The sequence below is a fragment of the Dermacentor albipictus genome, chromosome 1 (genome assembly GCF_038994185.2).
Source record: "Dermacentor albipictus isolate Rhodes 1998 colony chromosome 1, USDA_Dalb.pri_finalv2, whole genome shotgun sequence".
Taxonomy (NCBI): domain Eukaryota; kingdom Metazoa; phylum Arthropoda; class Arachnida; order Ixodida; family Ixodidae; genus Dermacentor; species Dermacentor albipictus.
In genome coordinates, this window is record NC_091821.1 from 247,237,507 (window position 1) to 247,260,717 (window position 23,211).

Genomic DNA, 23,211 nt, shown 5'->3' on the forward strand with positions numbered 1-23,211 from the left:
CTCTCGCAAAATGTCGAGTAGAGTGAAATTCATTGTTCACTCTGTCACCAAGGAGAGAGTGAAATGTGCTTTTCACTCTCCCCTTCAGAGGGAGAGTAGAATGCCCGTTCTACTCTTGCGGCAATAGAGAACAAAACGTAGCGTAATCTTCTGCTTCAACTGTAGGTGGCTCGCCCCGAACATGGCAATGTATCACTCATGCACGCTGAGCAAAGAAACATCGTTTTGCTTCTAAGAGAACAGGCCGCCGCAGTTCAAAGGAACGCGTAGTGAGCGCTCTACTTTTTCACTCGGAGTTGCTCTACCGCGCGCGCGCGCTCAAGATCGCGGAACAACACAGCACCGGAGAAAGGTGACCCTTCCAGCGAGCAGCCAGAGCAGCAACGAAGGCCATCCAAGCGAGATCGTGGGTCAGCCATCTCGCGTCGCCGCGAAAACACGACAGTCGTTCGTCATGCCTTGGATATAACAACAAATCCTCCACGGTAAGTGAATTCTAACTTAGGTGCACATTCTCCGTATATGACATATGCTATCGCCAGGAAGTCGTCGCTGCGCTTAGCCGACGCGATTGACAGCGGACTAGGCATACGCGCTGTGTCTCTCGATGTCAATCGAAAAAGCCAGTCGTCGCGATAACTGCGTGTGATTTTATCACTTTGCCGTTATCCGTAAGAGCTTTGAAAATCGCAAATTCTGCCAGAACTACGGTATGTTCAATAAGACGCCAGGCGAGAGGACGCTTAAAATGGTTTGTTCACCAGCCCGTGATTCCGAGCCTATGCGGAGCGTGATTAGCGTGCATTGTGTGCATTTGAATTTATTCACTTTGGCAGTCTACTGTGTACGGAACGCTGTTGAACTAAGGAATCACATAACAGGAGGCGTCATTTTGCTGGCAGCATGCTTTTGTTATATTTAAGCCGCGCGCTTGACGGTGTCTCGCCCAGGGGGAATCTGCGACGACTGAAGTTACGTGCAGCACCAGTGCTAGTTAGAAACTTTGCCGCAGGCATTCAGCTGCATGCTGCAAGAGGTCAATTGGGCGCGTTTACTTGAACTTACTGAAAACGCATGAGGAATCCATGTTTTATGCTGAAAAAAGTATAAACCCCATATAAGCGATCTTGCGCGCGGCAGCTACAAGCGACGCGATGGAGATGGCTGTCGCGTTCGCTCGTCGCCTACAAGTCGTACTCCGTGCGAGCGACGATTTTGAGCGACGCCTCCCCGGTGTTGCCGGTATGAGGGCTGCAATCACGCGTGACGCATGCTTTATAGTAATTTACGTTGATGTATTTTACTATAAAAAGTAGCATAAAATATTTCCGGAGGTCTTGCAGTAGGTTCTTATCCTTGCACGTATAAAAATTGAATCATTTGCTCGTTCCGCGCGACAATCAGTAGTATTTGAGCGATGTACACGGTCGTTCCCCCTTAACTAGAACACGAGAGCTCGTTGCCGTAATTTTCAGAAGCTCAGTGCGTCCTACATGGCCGCTCATCGCAGCAATGCGGTACAGGCATACAGAGACCCGAAGCTCGTGCTTCTCTTCGTCTTCCACTTAGCTTAGTTGTACGTCTCCGATGGACGCACTGGCCCTCTGAAGAACACAGCCAAATGCTCGCGTGTCCTAGCTAACAGTGGACGACCATGTACATCCAGTTCCGGCTTCGCGCTGTAGACGAGAAAACCATGGCCAGGCGGCGCTACTGCGCCTCCTGACAGCGCCCCACTGTGGAAACGCCAAGCAGCGCGGTCGCGTCGTGGCGTAGTATCCGCTTTGTTTACCTTGTGCCGTCCGCGCTTTTCTTCGCTGCTCGTTCTCACGGCGCTCCGTTTTCGACGGCGGCAGATCGCCTGCTTGCACAACAGCGATGGAAAGATTGCCGTGCGGTTTCAAGAAGGTTGCCGACGCCGACAGCTTTTTTTCTTGGCGGCAACCTCACGATAGGGGAGCGTCTGCTTCCGAACGTGTGCGCGGTGATGTGAGAGTGAAAGCCAAGTGCGTGTCACAGGTGTCCGACAAGATCGTAGACGACATCGAGTTAGAGGTACGCACCATGTTCAGAAATTTAGCCACTTTAATTCAATTACAACATAAGTCACACTGGCAGCACGAACTTCTGTTTTCATAGTACTCGGCGACTGCAGATCCATTGGGCTGCTTCTTGACGGTTCCGTCACTTCACAAATGCATGTTCTGGAGTCTGTTTCACACGTGTCTTGCTGCTGCTCAAGAGCTGTGTCGCTGCAGTACGAAAGCACATGTCCCGGTGGTGCCGACTGCTGAGAAGACAGTTGCGATTGCCATTGGTCTGTTTGGCGCCGCTTCCATCTGCATCGCATATAAATGAAACAGTATGTGTGCCTATTTGTTGTGGGGATTAAATTACTCCCAATAATATGTTTGCAAAGGTAACCTTCCTGTGATTGTGTGCATATATATTATTCCACAAGAGTGGTACCACTACAAGTTATGATACTTGCACACTTCGATACTTGGAAAGCATGGGCAAACAACAAACATAACGCGCACGTCTCGAGCGTCTGCTTTCCGATCTGCCGCTTCCCGACGCACGCGACGACCGCGGCTTGCATTAAATACAGTCTGCTACCACACAAAAGTAGCGTGCGGCCCCTTTCATTACCTGCACAACTAGTAATTTAAGTTGCAGCGTTTGGAAAAGGGAAATAATTCTCTTGAGCTCGTCCATGCCGATCGCGAGGGAAGGCACAGTGCAATTAACTAAATTCGGGGGTTCTAAGTGCCAACACCACGAAATAATATGAGGCCCGCTGTAACGGGGAGTCTCAGGAATAATTTTAACCTCTGGGGTTTCTTTAACGTGCACAAAAATCAAAGCACACGGTAACAAGGGTGTTCTTGCATTTTGCCCCTATCGAAATGCGGCCGCCGTGGCTGGGAATCGAGCACGCGTCGTAGAGCTTAGCGGCGCAAAACGCATCAATTTACCGCTAACAAACGGCGGATGCCACCACAATTCAACAACGCGACACGACTAAACAAACGGCCGTGCAATAAAAACAGGCACATGACTGTTCCGCTTTCAAGATATTACACGCGAATGCGAAAGTATGAGACTTACTTGACTCGGCGTACTGCAGTTATCCATGCTTGTCGTCTGTCCTTCTCGTACCACTTCCCAGGAAATCTGTAGAACTTCACGGGCGGCGTACGACCAGACTAGATTTCCAGAATCGAGCCATCTGTTCAAGCGACGGCCCGTTTTGTCGCTCGTCGCCGTCGTGCACTAAATCGCTCTCACAGTGTTTATCCCTAAGACTGAACTGTTTTTGCTTATGTATTGAAATGGTGTGATTATAGGTCTGGTTTTGTCTCCTGTTGCAGTTTTCGAGCACGGTGCGAAACTGAAAGGATGCTTATGTCTACGAACTCGGTGAATTGTCGAGCAGCTAGTTATGCATTGGCATCGAATATAACGGCTGCTGTGTGGAATTACAATTGCAGGGGCGCTTTGCATACTCCTATTGTTATAGACATGCCTGTGCATTTGCTAATATGAGTTGGCGTGTCAGAGTTATGTCATATGAACAGCTAAATCAGCCTTCCTCTGGGGGTTACAAGCGTAATGTGTGCATTTTGCTACTGCATGGCAGATCAAAATGTGCTTATCACTTGAATATTTTTAGGAGAAATAAAATATCAAAATAAAATGTTGCTCTAATTCCGTGTTACCATTCGTCTGTCGTACACAGAACAATAAGTTGGTCTAATAAACTAATAACTGCGGTTTAACTGCAACTTTTACATGCCTTCAAGAATCTAAAATGCTAGATTTCAAACTGCAGCAGTAGCCGAGTCTGTCAAAAATGAACTCCATTGCGCACCTAATAAATGAAAATAAGTTCATGCCTTTTAGTAAGCTTAGGTGCAGGCCACAGTGAACTTTCTTGTTAGTATTGAAATGTGGGTAAGCTTGCCATAACAAGCCTTGTTGCCCTTCATTATAGGCACATCCATATATCCATTGAACTGAAGGACAATATTGTCATCCCTACTGAGCATCATGTTTGCAGCTGTGATCCTCAAATTATGGCTTCAGCAGTGGCACAACTAGGGATGGTGCGGGGGGCACACTGGGCACGTGCTTAGGATGTGTCACAAGTGGTGTCTGCGATACACCAGACTTATGACAGACCTATGACGTCTGAAAATGACCAATATTCTATTTATTAGCAGGAGTATTCTAACATTGGTGACAAACAAGGATGAACTGTTGGTTATTTGTTCTTTGTTTAAATCTAAAAATTGAAGTTAGTTTAGCAGTTGACTGTTGCAGTCATTTGGATGTTTTGCATGCATTTCACTAGGAAGACTAAGAGCTAAGACTTTCTTTTATTGCCATGGCCTTGACTGTCTTGATGTTGTTTTGCACCATGCCCTTGTGTTGACTTTTGCACACAATATTTTTCAGGCACCTGCTTTATATAACGCGAGAAGGCAGCTGGAAGGACACGAGGATGTGAAAGAGCCAGTGCAGTGCGACTTCACGTAGTGCAGAGGAGCGAATGCCAAAAAATCAAAATACATTGGCATGCAATTTGGACACAAAAACTAATATGTGGGCATATTGGGTGTACCATTTTACCAAATGTCAACAAAATCAAGATACAGTATGCTACACCAAAATGAAAATTCTCACGTGCTCTAGGCAGTCATCTTAACATGGTATATTTATTTAATGTCTCTGATTGGAAAGTCAAATCAAGTATGCTCTCTGGAGACAAACACATAGCAGCAAGTGTCATTAAAAAGTTAGAAATGTGTTTAAAAAAAGCAGATTAGTTCTGAGAAGTGACTGCTTTTTGTCTTGCCTCTCAACAGATACATCCATGTGATAAAAAAATAGTGGTACAATGAAATTGCACATTTGCTTAGTGACATGATACATACTTGCAATGAGCACGGTGCCTGTGTTTACTATAAAAAGCAACAGCACATGCTTGGTTAGGTTAGGCCCAGTACAACATGCAGGCATGGGTGATTGGCGCATATTTTTTTTATTTATGTGTCGTGAACTTTACTGACGTGCGTATAGGTGCAGTGGCACGCAGTATGGCTAGTACAAAAAGGGGGGGGGGCAGATATATGTAGCTCACTGTACACGACACAGGGCAAAGGAAATCCGTGTTCAGCAACTATGTTAAATGCCATGTACGTAAATTTTACGCTATTCATTCGAAGCGAGCACAGGTGGTTATTGAAGAAAAGTTTTCCAGGGTGCATAATTTAGTGCGTAATTTACACTCATTTCGCTCTAACCATGAGACATAATAATTTGAATATGTTATATTGCATGGAAAAACCTAGAGCAAATTAAATTGTGTGTCAGCTTCGTGTGTATACACAGTCTTTCCTATGCATTACGTTTTTCGCGTAATGCATTACCAGTTGACAGCCTATCTTATGATGTGTACTCTGCTTACATTACAGTTTATTAGTTTACTTGTTTGTTTTGCGACTTATGAAATGCCGGCGTATATATATTTTCAACATTTGACATAACCCTGTATGTTTTGCAGCACCCAGTCAACTGCCAGAAGTGACTCAAACACAGGCCACCAGTAAGTGGACATCAGTTTCAATTTCACATTATGCAGTTGGCTGCTGCCGTGTACTGAGGCTTTTTTTTTAATGAGATGTGATGTCGTTCTAATGTACATTTCGACCACAAAGGTGCGATCATGTCTCACAGAGGCATATATGGTTGCTATTCTCTGCGAGGGACGTGTTCTCATGTTCGTGAAGCATTTGTGTTTGGCAGTATTGTCGCCCAATGAGTCGGATATAAACACTGTAACCGCCACTGCCGGCAAGTAGTTGCGAGAAACGCAATATATTATGATGCTGTAAAGTTATTTCATTAATTCGAAGGCACGTTTTGCAGCAGGAAAAAAGGTTGCTATTCCAGGTAAACATGTCTTTTTCTCAAGTTATTTAGCCAAACTGTGGATGCGTGAAATTTGTGACCTATGAATAGATTTTAATTCATCCTTACTAATGCTTCTAAGAGAGACTAGAGATAGCATGCGACTACCTCTCCAATCAGCAGATCATACACTTGCAGTCATAAGTGGTAGTTCCATGCACTCTTGCACTCTATATAACCTTTCCTTTCAGCAGCATTGGAACTGGTGGCTGCGTTTTCTGTAGGAGAAGTGCACTTGGCACTGTATATGTACGTGTGAATTCGGTTTTCTTTGTATGTGTCGGCTTACTGACACAAACAGTGCAAAAATCAGTTGTACCATGAGGCTGACGACGCCTTCTGCTGCTAGAAATGCGGCACTTCATACTTTATAGTACTGCATGACATTTAAATCAAAGCTATCACATAAAATGATCAAGAAAACTAACCGCTGTTATAGCTGTTTTCCTCAAAAAAAGCTTGTCCTTTATGGGCTGTGCTAATCTGAGCTCTCCACCAATGTTTCAGTAGTATTATCCCGTAGTGAGTCAGAGATTGGGGGCAATTAATTGTGTTAGTGTTTAAATGGTGTCCTAATTATGTGCATTTGTTCCAACAAAGTTGTCTAGATTACTTTATTGTGTAGTGTAAAGCTTATGAAACCATCAGCAACTACCCAGTTGCTAACATGCATATGCACTTGTCACTGTACAGGTGGCACTCGGCTGTACCACTGCAGTGCTGCGGAAATTGCCAGCACCAGTGGCTTTGCAACAGCTGTTTCACAGCATGTCGGTATGTGCTGTCAGGATTGGGGGCTCAATCCCTTCGTCCGTGGTCCTTTGCCAAGATTGGAGTACGGCATGAATTCGAAGGTAGCTGGCCCATGCCGTCGTCCAACTTATTTACGCTGAGATCGTTGATGAAGTGAAGAACTGCTTCTCATCGAGAACGAGGAAAAAGGGGTTTATTTACAGAAAATTAACTCAGTCTAACATGACTGTTTGAGAAAAATAGTATTAGTCCAACAGGACTGCATGAGAGAAGTGAACCAGTCTAACATGACTGCTCAAGAGAAGTGTGTCAGTCTAACATGACTGCTCAAGAGAAGTGTGTCCAACAATCGCACAACCACAGTTTTTATACACTCGATCCGCTGGTCCTACGACGCGGCGGCTGTTCGTTTACACACCACCAACTCGCAGCTGCTCTGAAGACCAGTTTTCAGACACAAAGGCACACACATTCCGAAGCCCAAGCGACGGCGTTGAAGGTGGTGCCGTTCCGGAAAATCGACGCCGCTCGAGGGACGCTCGTTGTTTTGCAACATGCTGAACCGTGAGAGCGCAAAAATAAGACGTTCCCGCGGTAGCTTCTTCAGGCGTGTCAGATCAGCGCCGCGTTGAGGAACTCTGGAATCATTGTCCACACACCAAACTCGTCTTGTCACAATGTCGAAGCGGGCTGGAGGAAGGCGGCGGATTCCAGCGCAAAGGTCGCTTCTTTGAACGCCTCGCAGCTGCAGCGGCGGAGAGCGGGAGGTGCGCGCCTTGCACCCCTTGTCGTAATCGGGTGGCAAGGTGACAATCTTGTTGTGCAACCCGCCGTTCTTTACAGCGCCTCCATGGCCCCAAAAGTCTCGACTGTCTAGCGCTGACAACCGCTAGGCAGGAAGAGAACGGCTGCTGGTCAGGGGGGGATTGATGTCTTGGCTCGCAGCGACCACTTGTGCATTGATGTCACCGCCCCAAAACATCCAACAAGGACAGGCAACTGCAAAATGAACCCCACAACACGGCTCTGCGCCGAGATGACGTGCATTGGCTCTCACTTTAGACTCGCTAGGCTTCAAAAAAAACAACAACAACATAAGTGCAGAAACAAAAAAAATGCTGCATTTCACTATGCCAATTTCTGAAGCAAATTCCTGCTGACAAATTCAGCAATCATGGAGGGAATCCTGCTAAATGAGAGGGGATCTTCTTCGCTTAATAAATTTAACACTAGTAACCCTAAAATTTAGGCGGGACCCTCAAACGCAGAATTCAAATTAGCCTGCTCAAACCATCCGCATTGCTATGCAACTTTCCCTTCTTATATCTAACGGAGAAGTTGTACTCTTGGAGAGTGAGGCTCCATCGGAGCAAGCGGCCGTTTTTGTGTGACATTTGATTGAGCCACGTCAGAGGACAGTGGTCGGTCTCGAAGATGAACTTCGCTCCGTACAAATAACACGACAACTTCTGGGCGGCCCAAACCAAACAAGCGCATTCCTTCTCTGAAGCGCTGTAGGCTTCCTCTCTTACATTTAGTTTACGGCTGGCGTAGAGGATAGGATGCTCCTCGTTATCGTCGCCGACTTGACTAAGTACCACGCCCATACCTCTGTCGCTTGCGTCGCATTGAACTATGAATTTCTTTGTGTAGTCTGGCGCGCGAAGCACAGGGCGAGAAACCAATAGCGTTTTCAAACTTTGAAAAGCGTTCTCTTTGTCCTTATCCCAGTGTACGTTACTCGGTGCTCCCTTTCGGAGGGCGTCTGTTAATGGACTTGCCAATTGCGAGTAATTCGGAATGTACCGTTGATAGTACCCCACAAGTCCCAAAAATGAACGAACGTCCGTTTTCGTGCGCGGCTGAGAAAAATCTCCAATCGTAGCTATTTTCAGCTCAGCCGGCCGTCTCATGCCCTGACCAACAACATGGCCCAGATAAGTAACCTGCGAACAACCAAACCTACACTTTTCCGCTTTCATCGTTAAGCCGGCTTCCCTCAACCGTGAGAACACCTGTTTGAGGTGCGATACGTGTTGTTCCCAGCTGTCCGAAAAAATGGCCACATCATCAAGATAAGGTAAGGCGAACTCCTGCAAGTCCTTTAGGACAATATCCATTAACTTAGAGAAGCTAAACGGCGCGTTCTTCAGCCCGAAGCTGAGTGCGAGAGGGCGAAAAGTGCCTACAGGCGAGATGAATGCGGCATAGCGGCTGGCACTTTCGGAAAGGGGAACTTGCCAGTACCCCCGCACGAGATCTATAGTTGAAATGTATTTAGCAGCGCTAACTCTTTCAATTCGTTCCTCAATGTTGGGTATCGGGTACAGCTGATCCCTAGTGATCGCATTTAACTTCCTGTAGTCAACACACGGACGAGGGTCCTTGTTAGGGGTTTCTACGAGTATTAGCGGTGACGTGTAGTCACTCTCAGCGGGCTCAATAACTCCCAACTCTAGCATGCGCTGTATCTCTGCCTCCATAATCTCTCTCTGTCTTGGAGACACCCTGTAAGGTTTTGATCTTACTGGTTCGGCAGAGGTCAGCTCAATTTCATGCGTTATCAGTTCGGTTCTACCCGGCCGATCGCTGAATCTGTCGAGATATTCCCCTAACACCCCTTTTAGCTCATCTAGCTGCTCGGGTCTTAGAGCATGCGAGCTTACCGAGTGTTCTACTACTTCTTCTAGGCCGATTTCAGAGTTGGAGGTTGCCCTATCCTCCTTAAACTTGGTACCAATGCCATCCGGCTCTTTGACAGTATAGTTAACGACTCCGCTCCGCTCTACATACGGCTTCATCAAATTACAGTGATATATCCTCACTTCCTTCCTGCGACCGGGCATTCTCAAAGCATAGTTAGTTTCTGAAAGTTTGTGCAACACTTTAACGGGCCCGTCCCAGTGAACTTCAAGCTTGTTCTTTCTTGAAGGTTTGAGGATCATTACCTGGTCTCCGGCGTTAAACGTACGAAGCCTCGCATTCTTGTCATAATAGAATTTGGCGTTCTTTTGAGCTAGTGCCATGTTCTTTCCGACTAGTTCTTGGGTTGCGCTTAGCCGCTCCAGTAAATTTAGCACGTATTCAACCACGGTTGGACTCTCCCCTCTTTCCTCCCACATCTCTCTTAACATTCTCAGTGGAGACCGGAGTGTCCTCCCATACACTAGTTCTGCTGGTGAGAACCCTGTCGCCTCATGTGGAACCGTTCGCAAAGCAAACAAAGTTGCCGGCAGACAGGTCTCCCAGTCCTCCTTGTGCTCGTAACAGAGCGCACGCAAAACTCGCTTAAGCACCGAATGCCACCTCTCTACACTGTTTGACTGAGGGTGATAGACAGAACTGTGTATTAACTTTACCCCGCACTTTTGCAAGAATGTGGAAGTCAGTGCGCTCGTGAATACTGACCCTTGATCTGCCTGAATTTCGGCTGGAAACCCAACTCGTGCAAACACTGTCAAAAGCGCGTCTACTACTTCAGTGGAGCTGAGCTCTTTCAAAGGGATTGCTTCTGGAAACTTGGTGGCCGGACACAGCATGGTAAACAAGTACCTGTAGCCTGATTTTGTTTTTGGAAGAGGCCCTACCGTGTCTATTACAAGTCGTCTGAAAGGCTCTGTTATTAAGGGCACTACCTTCAGTGGAGCTTTCCAAGTCTCTCCTGGTTTACCAGAACGCTGGCAGGCGTCGCATGATCTTACAAAGTTTTCTACATCTTTGAAACAGCCAGGCCAGTAGTATTCCATAAGCAATCTTTCCTTTGATTTGTTTATGCCTAGGTGGCCGGACCACCCATTTCCATGACAAAGACTCAAAAGGTCCTCCCTATACTTAGTAGGTATGACTAACTGATCTAAAATCCTGCCCTTTCGATCTCTGTAATGCCGATACAACAAACCTCCTTTCTCATGTATCGTTACGTTGCGCCTAGCAATGCCTTCTTTAGCTGTGTCACGTAATTTAGCTAAGCTCTCATCATTCTTTTGCTCAGCTGCCAGTGACTCTCTATCCACGCGTAAGAGTTGATCAAAGTTCTTTGAGGCCGGTGATAATAACGACCCTGTCTCGCTTGGGAGCGCGTCTGCATGCTCTTCCTGCAGGCTAGAACTCTGACACTCTAGTGCTACGCTCTCATTGAGCTGGTCAACTGGCAGGCTCTCCTCAACTGTTCTTTTGTCCGTCGGGCCTAGCTCGGATTCGGGTATTGAAGCTATCCCCTTTTCTGCTTCAGCTGGAGGAGCTTGAGCATTTTCAGCCGAAAGCGCCGCGATCTTACGAGCTTGGCCTCTGGTCAATGCCTGTACTATGCCCTCTCCCAGTTTGAGCCCTCTGTCACGCAGTAACTGATTCGAACGATTCGAAAAGATGTAGGGATACTGCAGTGACAAAAATTTGGAAACTGCAGCCTCAGTCTCTAGCTCCCCGAATGGTCCACTGATTTTGACTTTGGCCATGGGCAGACACACGCTGTGTTCTTCTACAACCTGTTTTATCCATGCTACTTCTCCGGTGAAGTCCTCTACCATCACGTAAGACGGATGGACAATGTCCAGCGTGGCGGCACTGTCTCTTAGCACTCGGCATGGTTTTCCATTAACTTGCAGGTCGTGGAGATATGGACTTAAAAGTTCCATATTCTCATCCTTTTCCTCCACGTAGGAAAAAACTACGCTTGGCTTCTCGCAGTTTACAGCTATATGTCCCAGTTTGTGGCATTTGTAACAGCGAATTGGTCTGACAGATTTGAATTTTCTTTTCTGTTCTTTTTGTGCGGTTTCTCCGTTAACTTTCTCCTCGCTCTTTTCTGCGGGCTTTTCCGCCATGTCTACAGGCTCGGATCGTCTAGCTTGCGCACCCTTTTTGAACGGAAATGGCTTCCGCGGTCCATTTCGACCGTCCCAGTTTCCCTCCTCGGCGTTCAACTTTCTACGGGTTGCGTACTCTTCGGCTAATTCAGCCGCCCTTTCCACAGTGTTTACATTACCTCTATCTTGCACCCACAGTTTCACAGCTTGGGGAATGGTTTTGTAAAACTGCTCTAGACACATGCATTCAATGATCATGTCTCTGCTGTCGTACGCTTCCGCGCTTTTAAGCCACTCGACTAGGTTGGCCTTTAAGCTATATGCAAACTCCGGATAGCCCTCGCTATCTTTCTTGCCTGTGCTCCTAAACCTTTGCCGAAAAGCTTCGGCTGAAAGGCGGTATTTCTTCAGGAGACTAGCCTTAACTTTCGCATAATCATATGCATCCTGCACACTCAATCTGGCGATTACTTCCGCCGCCTCACACGGCAACATAGACAGCAACCGCTGTGGCCATGTACTCGGACCGAAGTTCATCTTTTCGCAAGTCCTTTCAAAATTGCTTAGGAACAAGCCTATGTCGGTCCCGACCTCATATGGCTTTAATAGCCTGTCCATGCGGTACGATTCTGCCTCACTTGATCGACCCAGAGCTCCTTCACTTCCTTGAGACAACTCCAAACGTCTGTTTTCAAGTTCAAGTTGCATTTTTGTTATCTCGCGATCTTTATCGCGTTCCTCTCTCTCTCGTTTTTCTCTGTCTCGTTCTTCTCTTTCTTTTTCCCGTTTCTCTCTCTTTTTGAGAAGTTCCAATCCCATTTCAATATCTTGCTCACTGGCCTGATTGGAAATTAGCTCCAATAATTCCGATTTGAGCATTTCCTTGCGTACATCTAGGCCCAGTTCCTCACCAACAATCAACAACTCGTCTCTCAGCAGTGTCCTTAACTCCATGACTGCTGCTTTACTGCCTTGATTCTGCTCTCTAAATCTAGCTAGGAAAACACAACCTAGCTAACACACAACAATCTAGCTTCCCTACTGTTCTAAACAGAACAACCACAAAATGAAGCCTAGAGAGTCAAAGCAAAAACCAAGCACTCACCGCAGATACAGCACCATGTCGCAAAGTCCATCTCACCGCTGTCAGCCAGTTGTCAGGATTGGGGGCTCAATCCCTTCGTCCGTGGTCCTTTGCCAAGATTGGAGTACGGCATGAATTCGAAGGTAGCTGGCCCATGCCGTCGTCCAACTTATTTACGCTGAGATCGTTGATGAAGTGAAGAACTGCTTCTCATCGAGAACGAGGAAAAAGGGGTTTATTTACAGAAAATTAACTCAGTCTAACATGACTGTTTGAGAAAAATAGTATTAGTCCAACAGGACTGCATGAGAGAAGTGAACCAGTCTAACATGACTGCTCAAGAGAAGTGTGTCAGTCTAACATGACTGCTCAAGAGAAGTGTGTCCAACAATCGCACAACCACAGTTTTTATACACTCGATCCGCTGGTCCTACGACGCGGCGGCTGTTCGTTTACACACCACCAACTCGCAGCTGCTCTGAAGACCAGTTTTCAGACACAAAGGCACACACATTCCGAAGCCCAAGCGACGGCGTTGAAGGTGGTGCCGTTCCGGAAAATCGACGCCGCTCGAGGGACGCTCGTTGTTTTGCAACATGCTGAACCGTGAGAGCGCAAAAATAAGACGTTCCCGCGGTAGCTTCTTCAGGCGTGTCAGATCAGCGCCGCGTTGAGGAACTCTGGAATCATTGTCCACACACCAAACTCGTCTTGTCACAATGTCGAAGCGGGCTGGAGGAAGGCGGCGGATTCCAGCGCAAAGGTCGCTTCTTTGAACGCCTCGCAGCTGCAGCGGCGGAGAGCGGGAGGTGCGCGTCTTGCACCCCTTGTCGTAATCGGGTGGCAAGGTGACAATCTTGTTGTGCAACCCGCCGTTCTTTACAGTGCTAATTTATAGTTATCTTGGGATGGGCTAGTATTATGGACCACTGCTACTCTGTATTGCGACAGATCCATATGATAAGTGATGTAATGGGCACAGCGAAAACCTTTGAGTGTTTTACTGTGGTACATAAAAAGCCTCTCCTTTTCGTCACTTGAGCAGGGTAGAAGAGCATGCAGGCACTCCTGAATGTACATATATTTCAAAACATGAGAGACATATATATAAACACACGAATACAAATAAACTAAAGGCAGGGACGTTCTATCTTTCATCTTGAATTGACTTTTACAGCGCAAAAAAAGAACACAGACCACAGAGAAGCACACATGTTAACAGGTTTGATACACACGTTAATTCAACAGATTTGATACTTCAGGTATGCTATTTTACACAAGGGGGAAGGGAAAGGGGAGAAAAACCAGATAAAGAGGAGTTGAAAAGAAAGGAATCGTGCCAAAAAGCATGAGAAGCGTCGTGCAGCCAGGATCGCCAGCAGGACATCTGAAAAGCACTCTGATAAAATTACATACAGGACAACCTTATGTATCGTTTGTTTCAATCAACTCGTCTCACATGCAGTTATTACTGCAATCAAGTTATGTCATATGAAGAAATGATGTGGGCCCAAAAAACTATTTAGAGCTGAAGGATTATGTTCCATGATAGCCTCATTGCCTGCTTTTTTATAATATTGTCATCAGCTGCTCATGTTAGGGACAAAAAGTAAGAGTACGAGCTGTTTCCTGATTCGCCATTCCACACAACATGTCTTTGTGACTATATGTACATGCAGATGATCCATAGATAAAAAATATTCAGTACAGTAGAATCTCATTACAATATACACTTGGTTGTAAGAGACATCTGAAAATGGTTTGGTTGGTTTTCCGATGTTTGCCACGTTAACAACACTGTATACAAGAGACACCTTTGTTACTAAGGGTGACTTTTTAAGTGTTCACTACTTCGAAGGGACACAACCCAGACACATTCACTTCGTGCACCTTGTGTGCTCCGAAGGGTATAAAGATCACGCAATCCTCACACAAGTCAATTGCGCATGTCTCTTTAAGCATGAACTAGAAAAGGAGGGCAACAAGGACAGTGCAGGGCAGAAAGTGTCGGCAGTTGAAGCTGACGAGCGTCTAAGAGCACCTCAAAGGTACTGCGAGCAACAAGGCTTGCAAAGTGGAGTGTTTAACTTCCAGAAGTTGGGAAGGAAGCTAACACAATCTGCAGTCACTAAAAAGCTGTGAATGTCCTCTTTAAAGGGCCCCTAAACCACCGAGGTTGAAATTTAGTTGCAGTGTTTCAGTTGTACACGATAAGGCAACGAACACGTAGCCACGAGAATTTTTCGAAACGGTGCAGTAATAGTGGAGCTACGTGTGTTTGATTATCCAAAAGCAGTCCCCGCTCATTTTACTCTTTCATCTGGTACGCGCCATCTGGACAGTATAGTCTTTTGCTCGCCTAGTACACCTCCAAATGTTAGGGGACAGGCCGTCACCAACGAGCTCTGTTGCTGCCGCACTGGCCCGTCGTCCTGCGAGGGGTGGCGATAATGACCTCGCCAATACAATGGAACTGTATGGTGACTCGTGTTGAAGAGCCTCATAGGGAGACCCTTCTGTTGGCGTTTCTATTCTTTGCCCCCCATTGGCTGCCCACAATGGCATCGCGAGCAGCGCGACGAGGGAGAAGGAGTGTCTGTAGTGTGTATTTGCTTGCAGGCCTTTCCGGCAGTCGTACACTTTCGTTCGACCAATCGACAGCACCGGAAGCTGGTGACATCATCAGAGACAGCCTGGTGACATCAGGACAAACTGGGGGGTGCAGGATAGTTCCAGAGAGGCGCACTGGGTCGTTTTTTTCATATTCTGTTGCACCCGCAGTGCTACGCACTGTGGCGTTTGGCATCGTCGATTGTGACGGCATTCTGATTTCGATACGCGTGTTTACTTGAAATGTTCACAAGATGTCGAGAAGCGGTTTAGGGGCCCTTTAAGCCACCCTGAGCAGTTATTCCTTCACATATATCTAAGATACTTTAGTGATGCATAATAAAGTGGTCTAGTCTGGCTCCTCATTGTTTTAAAATTTTTGGTTTCGAGAGACATGTTTCCCGTGCCTCTTGAGTATCTCTTCGAATGAGGCTTTACTGTAATGTACACACACACAATTGTGTAACTCCTCCTGCAAGTATTATTTATTAAGCCTGGTCACTGATGTGCAAAGCTTGTGGTTAAGTCTTGATGTCCGTACTTTTTAGAGCTATGTTTATTAATTCAGGCTGTTCTTGTTGGTTCTTCGATGCAGGAGACAATGCCTACGAAATTATTGGCCCTGATGACGAGAGCCCTCAAGGGGCAAATGACATCTCTGTTGCAGAAGTGAGCCCGATACCACCTGAAGTTACCATGACAGATGACATGGCAGCAATAGATACAGAGACTGCCATGTTTACTGCAGCTACAACAGTGTACGAGGCAAGCAGCAGCGCGTCAGCATCAGCAGCAGTGTCAGAATGAACCCTACCAGGCCTGGTAGAGCAACATGTGTGCTATCACTGTGACTTTTTTTGTAGTGCATACAACTCATTTGCTCAACATACAAAAGCTTTTCACCACGACTGTGAGCCAGTGTTCTTGTGCAGCTGGGAACATGTTGTTCCGAGCTGTCCGAAAAAATTGCTACATCATCCAGATATGTCAAGGCAAACTCCTGCAAGTCTTTTAGGACAATATCCATTAACTTAGAGAAGCTAAACGGGGCGTTCTTCAGCCTGAAGCTGAGTGCGAGAGGGCGAAAAGTGCCTACAGGTGAGATGAATGTGGCATAGCAGCTGGCACTTTCTGAAAGGGGAACTTTCCAGTACCCCTGCACGAGATCTATAGTTGAAATGTATTTAGCAGTGCTAACTTTTTCAGTTCGTTCCTCAATGTTGGGTATCGGGTACAGCTGATCCCTAGTGATGGCATTTAACTTCCTGTAGTCAACACATGGACGAAAGTCCTTGTTAGGGGTTTCTACCAGTATTAGCGGTGACGTGTAGTCACTCTCAGCGGGCTCAATAACTCAACTCTAACATGCGCTGTATTTCTGCCTCCATAATTTCTCTCTGTCTTGGAGACACCCTGTAAGGCTTTGATCTTACTGGTTCGGTTGATGTCAGCTCTATTTCATGCGTTATTAGTTCGGTTCTACCTGGCCAATCGCTGAACCTGTCGATATATTCCCCTAACACCCCTTTTAGCTCATCTAGCTGCTCTGGTCTTAGAGAGTGCGAGCTTACCGAATGTTTTACTACTCCTTCTAGGCCGATTTCAGAGTTGGAGGTCGCCCTATACTCCTTAATCTTGGTGCTAGTGCCATCCTGCTCTTTGATGGTATAGTTAACGACTCCGCTCCGCTCTATATACAGCTTCATCAAATTGCAGTGATATATCCTCACCTCCTTCCTGCGACCGGGCATTTTCAGAGCATAGTTAGTATCTGTGCAACACTTTAACGGGCCCGTCCCAGTGAACTCCAAGCTTGTTCTTTCTTGAAGGTTTGAGGATGATTACCTGGTCTCCGGCGTTAAACAAACGAAGCCTCGCGTTCTTGTTGTAATAGAATTTGGCATTCTTTTGAGTTACTCCCATGTTCTTTTCGACTAGTTCTTGGGTTGCGCTTAGCCGTTCCAGCAGATTTAGCACCTATTCAACCACTGTCGGACTCTCCCCTTTTGCCTCCCACATCTCTCAACATTCTCAGTGGAGAACGGAGTGTCCTCCGATACACTAGTTCTCCTGGTGAGAACCCTGTCGCTTCATGTGGAACCGTTCGCAAAGCAAACAAAGTTGCCGGCAGGCAGTTCTCCCAGTCCTTGTGCTCGTAACAGAGCGCACGCAAAACTTGCTTAAGCACTGAATGCCACCTCTCTACACTGTCTGACTGAGGGTGATAGACAGAACTGTGTATTAACTTTACCCCACACTTTTTCAAGATTGTGGAAGTCAGTGCGCTCATGAATACTGACCCTTGATCTGCCTGAATTTCGGCTGGAAACCCAACTCGTGCAAACGCTGTCAAAAGCGCGTCTACTACTTCGGTGGAGCTGAGCTCTTTCAGAGGGATTGCTTCTGGAAACTTTGTAGCCGGACACAGCATGGTAAATAAGTACCTGTAGCCCGATTTTGTTTTTGGAAGAGGCCCTACCGTGTCTATTACAAGTCGTCTGAAAGGTTCTGTTATTAAGGGCACTACCTTTAGTGGAGATTTCCATGTCTCGCCTGGTTTGCCAGAGCGCTGGCAGGCGTCGCCTGATCTTACAAAGTTTTCTGTGTCTTTGAAACAGCCAGGCCAGTAGTATTCCATAAGCAATCTTTCCTTTGATTTGTTTATACCTAGGTGGCCGGACCACCCATTTCCATGACAGACTCAAAAGGTCCTCCCTATACTTAGTAGGTACGACTAACTGATCTAAAATCCTACCCTTTCGATCTCTGTAGTGTCGATACAATCTTCCTCTCATGTATCGTCTTGTTGCGCCTAGCAATGCCTTCTTTGGCTGTGTGATGTAAATTAGCTAAGCTCTCATCATTCTTTCGCTCGGCTGCCAATGACTCTCTATCCACACGTAAGAGCTTATCAAAGTTCTTTGAGGCCGGTGATAATAACGACCCTGTCTCGCTTGTGAGTGCATCAGATTGTTTTTCCTGCAGGCTTGAGCTTGGACACTGTAGTGATACACTCTCGATGAGCTGGTCAGCTGGCAGGCTCTCCTCGACTGATTTTTCATCCCTCGAGCCTAGCTCGAATTCGGGTATGGAAGTTATCCCCTTTTCTGCTTCCGCTGGAGCAGCTTATGCATTTTCAGCTGAAAGCGACGCTATTTTACGGGCTTGGCCTCGCGTCAATGCCTGTACTATGCCCTCTCCCAGTTTAAGCCCTTTGTCACGCAGTAACTGATTCGAAAAAATGTAAGGGTACTGCAGTGACAAAAAATTGGAAACTGCAGCCTCAGTCTCTAGCTCCCCGAATGGTCCACTGATTTTGACTTTGGCCATGGGCAGACACACGCTGTGTTCTTCTACAACCTGTTTGATCCATGCTACTTCTCCGGTGAAGTCATCTACCGTCATGTAAGACGGACGGACAATGTCCATCGTGGCGGCACCGTCTCTTAGCACTCGGCATGGTTTGCCATTAACTTGCAGGTGTTGAAGAATAGGGCTTAAAAGTGCTATATTGTCGTATTTTTCCTCTAAGTAGGAAAAAACTACGCTAGGCGTCCCGCAGTTTACAATTATATGTCCCAGTTTGTGGCATTTATAACAGCGGATCGGCCTTAAAGATTCAAATTTTCTTTTCTGTTCTTTTTGTGCGGTTTCTCCGTTAAGTTTCTCCTCGCTCTTTTCTGCGGGCTTTTCCTCCATGTCTACAGGCTCCGATCGTCTAGTCTGCAAACCCCTTTTGAACGGAAATGGTTTCTGCAGTCCATTTCGACCGTCCGAGTTTCCGTCCTCGGTGTTCAACTTTCTACGGGTTGCGTACTCTTCGGCTAATTCAGCCGCCCTTTCCACAGTGTTTACATTCCGTCTGTCTTGCACCCAGTTTCACAGCTTGGGGGATGGTTTTGTAAAACTGCTCTAGACACATGCATTCAATGATCATGTCTCTGCTGTCGTACGCTTCCGCGCTTTTCAGCCACTTGACTAGGTTGGCCTTTAAGCTATATGCAAACTCCGGATATCCCTCGCTATCTTTCTTGCCTGTGCTCCTAAACCTTTGCGGAAATGCTTCGGCTGAAAGGCGGTATTTCTTCAGGAGACTAGCCTTAACTTCTGCATAATCAAATGCATCCTGTGCACCGAGTCTGGCGATTACCTCTGCAGCCTCACACAACATAGACAGCAACCGCTGTGGCCATGTACTCGGACCGAAGTTCATCTTCTCGCAAGTCCTTTCAAAATTGCTTAGGAACAAGTCTATGTCGGTCCCGACCTCAAATGGCTTTAATAGCTTGTCCATGCAGTACGATTCTGCCTCACTTTATCGTCCCAGAGCCCCTTCACTTCCTTGAGACAACTCCAAACGTTTGCTTTCAAATTCAAGTTGCATTTTTCTTAACTCGCGATCTTTATCGTGTTCCTCTCTCTTGTTCTTTTCTCTCCTTTTTTTTCAGAAGTTCAAACCCCATTTCAATTTCTTCCTCACTGGCCTGTTAGGAAATTAGCAGCAATAATTTCGATTTTAGCATTTCCTTGCGTACATCTAGGCCCAGTTTCTCACCAACAATCAACAACTCGTCTCAGCAGTGTCCTTAACTCCATGATTGCTGCTTTACTGCCTTGATCCTGCTCGCTAAATCTAGCTAGGAAAACACAACCTAGCGAACACTCAACAATCTAGCTTTCCTACTGTTCTAAACAGAACCACAAAATGAAGCCTAGAGTCAAAGCAAGAACCAAGCACTCACTGCAGTCACAGCACCACGTCGCAAAGTCCATCCCACCGCTGTCAGCCAGTTGTTATGATTGGGGGTTCAATCCCATCGCTCGTGATCCGTTGTCAAGATTGGAGTCGGGCATGAATTAGAAGGTAGCTGGCCCATGCCGTTGTCCAACTTATCCACGCTGAGGACCCCAAGTAACCACGGATATCCGGGCGACGTCCGACGGACGTCCTTTCTGGATATTCGGGATGTCCGTGGGATATCCATGAATGTCCGACGTACGTCCGAGGGACGTCCCTGGGAAATCCAAAGGTAATCGCTTTGGCATCCGTAGTACGTCCGACGCGGACATCCAGCATGGACATTCAGGGGACGTTCAGGATATATATATATATATATATATATATATATATATATATATATATATATATACATATATATATGTATATATATATATATATATATATATATATATATATATATGTGTGTGTGTGTGTGTGTCTTCCCGGGGATATTCCAGATATACACATGCCTTGAAGCGACAATAGTGGCCGGGACACATTCAAGCACCGGACCATTATATATATTACATTGGTCTAATGCTTGAATGCATTCTTGTTTTAAATAAACGAGAAATGAACTTACACCAACTTCCAAATACAATTAAACGTTTATTGTGACCTTATACATATACATAAAAAGACCAATAAGCAGATATATGCGTACTGTTCAAAGAACAAATAAATACACGGATAAAGAAGAAAACTTGCAATTTCAATAGCACAACAAGGTAGAGAACAGCAGAACAAAAATACTTATTGCCCATCCTGCTTTGACATTTGAGTTTGCAGCATGGAATAAAAAGAAAGAGCAAAAACACATCAATTAGCATTATTAAGCAGCGAAAGCAACAGAAATGACATGAAGGAATTAATCTTGACTACATCACTTCACTAGCACTCTGCGACACGGGCACAAAAAATGACATTAACTGGCTAATGCCTTAAACTTGTCATTCGCGGGGTGCCACACGGACATGCTTAATGGTATTGCAGCTTAAATGTTATTCGCGACGTAGTGCGTTCTCGTAAGTCAACTTGCCGTCAAATGCGTACTCTCGTTCCCAATGTCTCCACATTCTGACGTGGCTAAACGAACTATTACTGAAGAACAATCAATATATTCTTCACTTTCTTTAAACAATAGCTCTTTCTCGTGGCGTAGTGCGTTCTTACAATTATTAAAACTCACTTGGCCATCGAATGCGTACTCTCGTTTACAATGTCCCCGCCGTGGCCGTAGTGACCATATTCTCACGATATTAAACAAACTCGTAGATAAAAACAACTAATATATTCTTCACTTTTTTAAAAGGAGCTTTTTATTTTCGTAGAGATCAGCAGGCGATCTTGCCGCTACTGACGGCTACAGCTCTGATCATGAGCGCATTAGCCAGGAGAAGCTGTTTGCCAGGAGAATCAAAGGGCGCCGATGAAGAGTCCGCGGTAGCTAAAGCAAACGTAGACTCCGGGGTCCTGCTTACCAGAAAACCCGCATTGACTTGTGCGTACACCTCTCCTAAGGGATCCTGTTCCGTTCTCACAGCGAAGTGAACCATCCGAAGCGTCACGTAGAGTATATCCATCAGGGAAGCAAGGCACATTGTCCTTAGTGCGCGTAGTGTCACAACCACCGTCCTGAACTTCCGATGTCGCCTCGGTGCAGCGACCAGCATCACAAGGCGTGCAAATGTTTGCAAGGACAGCCCGAACGCACATGTTAATGCATGCGTGCGGGGTATGCGCGCCACTGCACAGTTCTAGAGTTGCGAATTCTCGAGCTGTTGACTGCTGGCTGCCGGTGCGAGATCCGAAGTCCTCGAATATCGTCTTTGTTTCCAGCGACGCTCTTTTTCGCGCGTGCGGCTTCTCCCGCAGTCTAGGCATCCTGGCACCTGTGAAGAAAACACATTTCAATACCCAAACGAATTAAAAAAGAAATCGATGTAGCTGTCATACCTTGGTAGCTGAGTAGGAGACTTCGGCAGGCACGGAAGGTGACAAACGCTGCTCCGCTGCCCTTAAAACGATCGCAGAATGAAAAATGGCGTGGCGACGATGGCTAGAGCTTGGATTGGATTGGATGACTGCAGCGTTCTGCTTTGCCAAGGTTGTAACACTTCCACGTGCATCTACGCAAACATAAATAGGTTTTTAAAATATTCTATTATTACACAGTGAAATATTTACTTATTCTGGGAATATTTGGTATCTGATTTTCGAGTTTTTAGTTTCTGCTAAAGCTGTCGGCGCCAGAAAAACATAGCCTTTGAGATTACTGTCAATGCATGGCGGCTCTGACGCATTATAGCTTTCGTAATCGCTTTCAACGCACGCAGCCACCAAAAGCGTAGCCTTTGAGATTTGTTTTTGTTACCTATAATGATATTATTGTATGCACAATTGAACACTGCAGACAACTTCCTGTTTTAAGAAACCAGCCAAAAACAGGCGCACACAGGAAACATACGAGAAGACAGGAAAGAGGCTGGAAGAGTCCTGTCTTGTGTATGTTTCCTGTGTCCGTCTTTTTTTTTTTGCTGTTTTTTTTTTCTTAATACAATGCACCAACTAGCCCAACAACGTGTTTTACTTCCTGTTTCAATGATAAACCTGAACCTACATGTTCGGAGGTCAGGACCAAAACTTTATGATCAGGAACTTTTCATAATGAGGGATAACTTGAGTGCTTGGCTCTAGGTCGAATAAGTGGCTTCAAATGGGCGCTTATATATTCTGCTAGTCATCCACAAGCATTTTTTTTAAAGCAAACTACAAATTGTTTGTATGACCCACCGATAGAAAAAAAAAATCGTATTTTAATACTGCGATGTTAAAGTGGGCAGAATTGATATCAAGTTGGAAATATATTTATATTGCTTTGAAAAAAGAATGAACTGTGTCCGATAGAGAACAAAAATAAACAAATATAATATGAACAAACTAAAATTTCCGGCAATATATTTATGCTAGTTTATATATAACTCACTAGTGTATATCCTGTGCATGCCTATTTATGGACAGCCAGCGGACGTTCAAAATGGGATGTCCATGGGACATCCCGGTGGGATGTCCGAAGGACATCCAAACAGGATATGGACTTCTCCTGTACGTCCCACGGACGTCCGTGTTGGATATCCGGATGGATGGACGTTGGGACTTATGGTGGACGTCCCACGGATATCCGTGGTTACTTGGGACGCTGA

At 46.0% G+C, this 23,211-nt stretch overlaps 2 long non-coding RNA genes across 3 annotated transcripts; one reads left to right on the plus strand and one right to left on the minus strand.

Moving 5' to 3' along the window:
* Positions 1-366: 366 nt before the first annotated feature.
* LOC135901338 (uncharacterized) lies at positions 367-19,460 on the plus strand. 2 transcript variants are annotated; one of them, XR_010564104.2, is made up of 4 exons: positions 367-485; positions 5,570-5,611; positions 6,670-6,750; positions 15,824-19,460. It is a non-coding gene; the product is annotated as an uncharacterized lncRNA (long non-coding RNA). The 2 variants fall into 2 exon arrangements; XR_011511130.1 differs by lacking the exon at positions 6,670-6,750.
* A 1,137-nt stretch (positions 19,461-20,597) lies between these two features.
* LOC135901373 (uncharacterized) lies at positions 20,598-22,297 on the minus strand. Its single transcript, XR_010564116.2, has 2 exons — positions 21,965-22,297; positions 20,598-21,900 (listed from the first exon to the last, which is right to left on the minus strand). It is a non-coding gene; the product is annotated as an uncharacterized lncRNA (long non-coding RNA).
* Between the last annotated feature and the right edge of the window lie 914 nt (positions 22,298-23,211).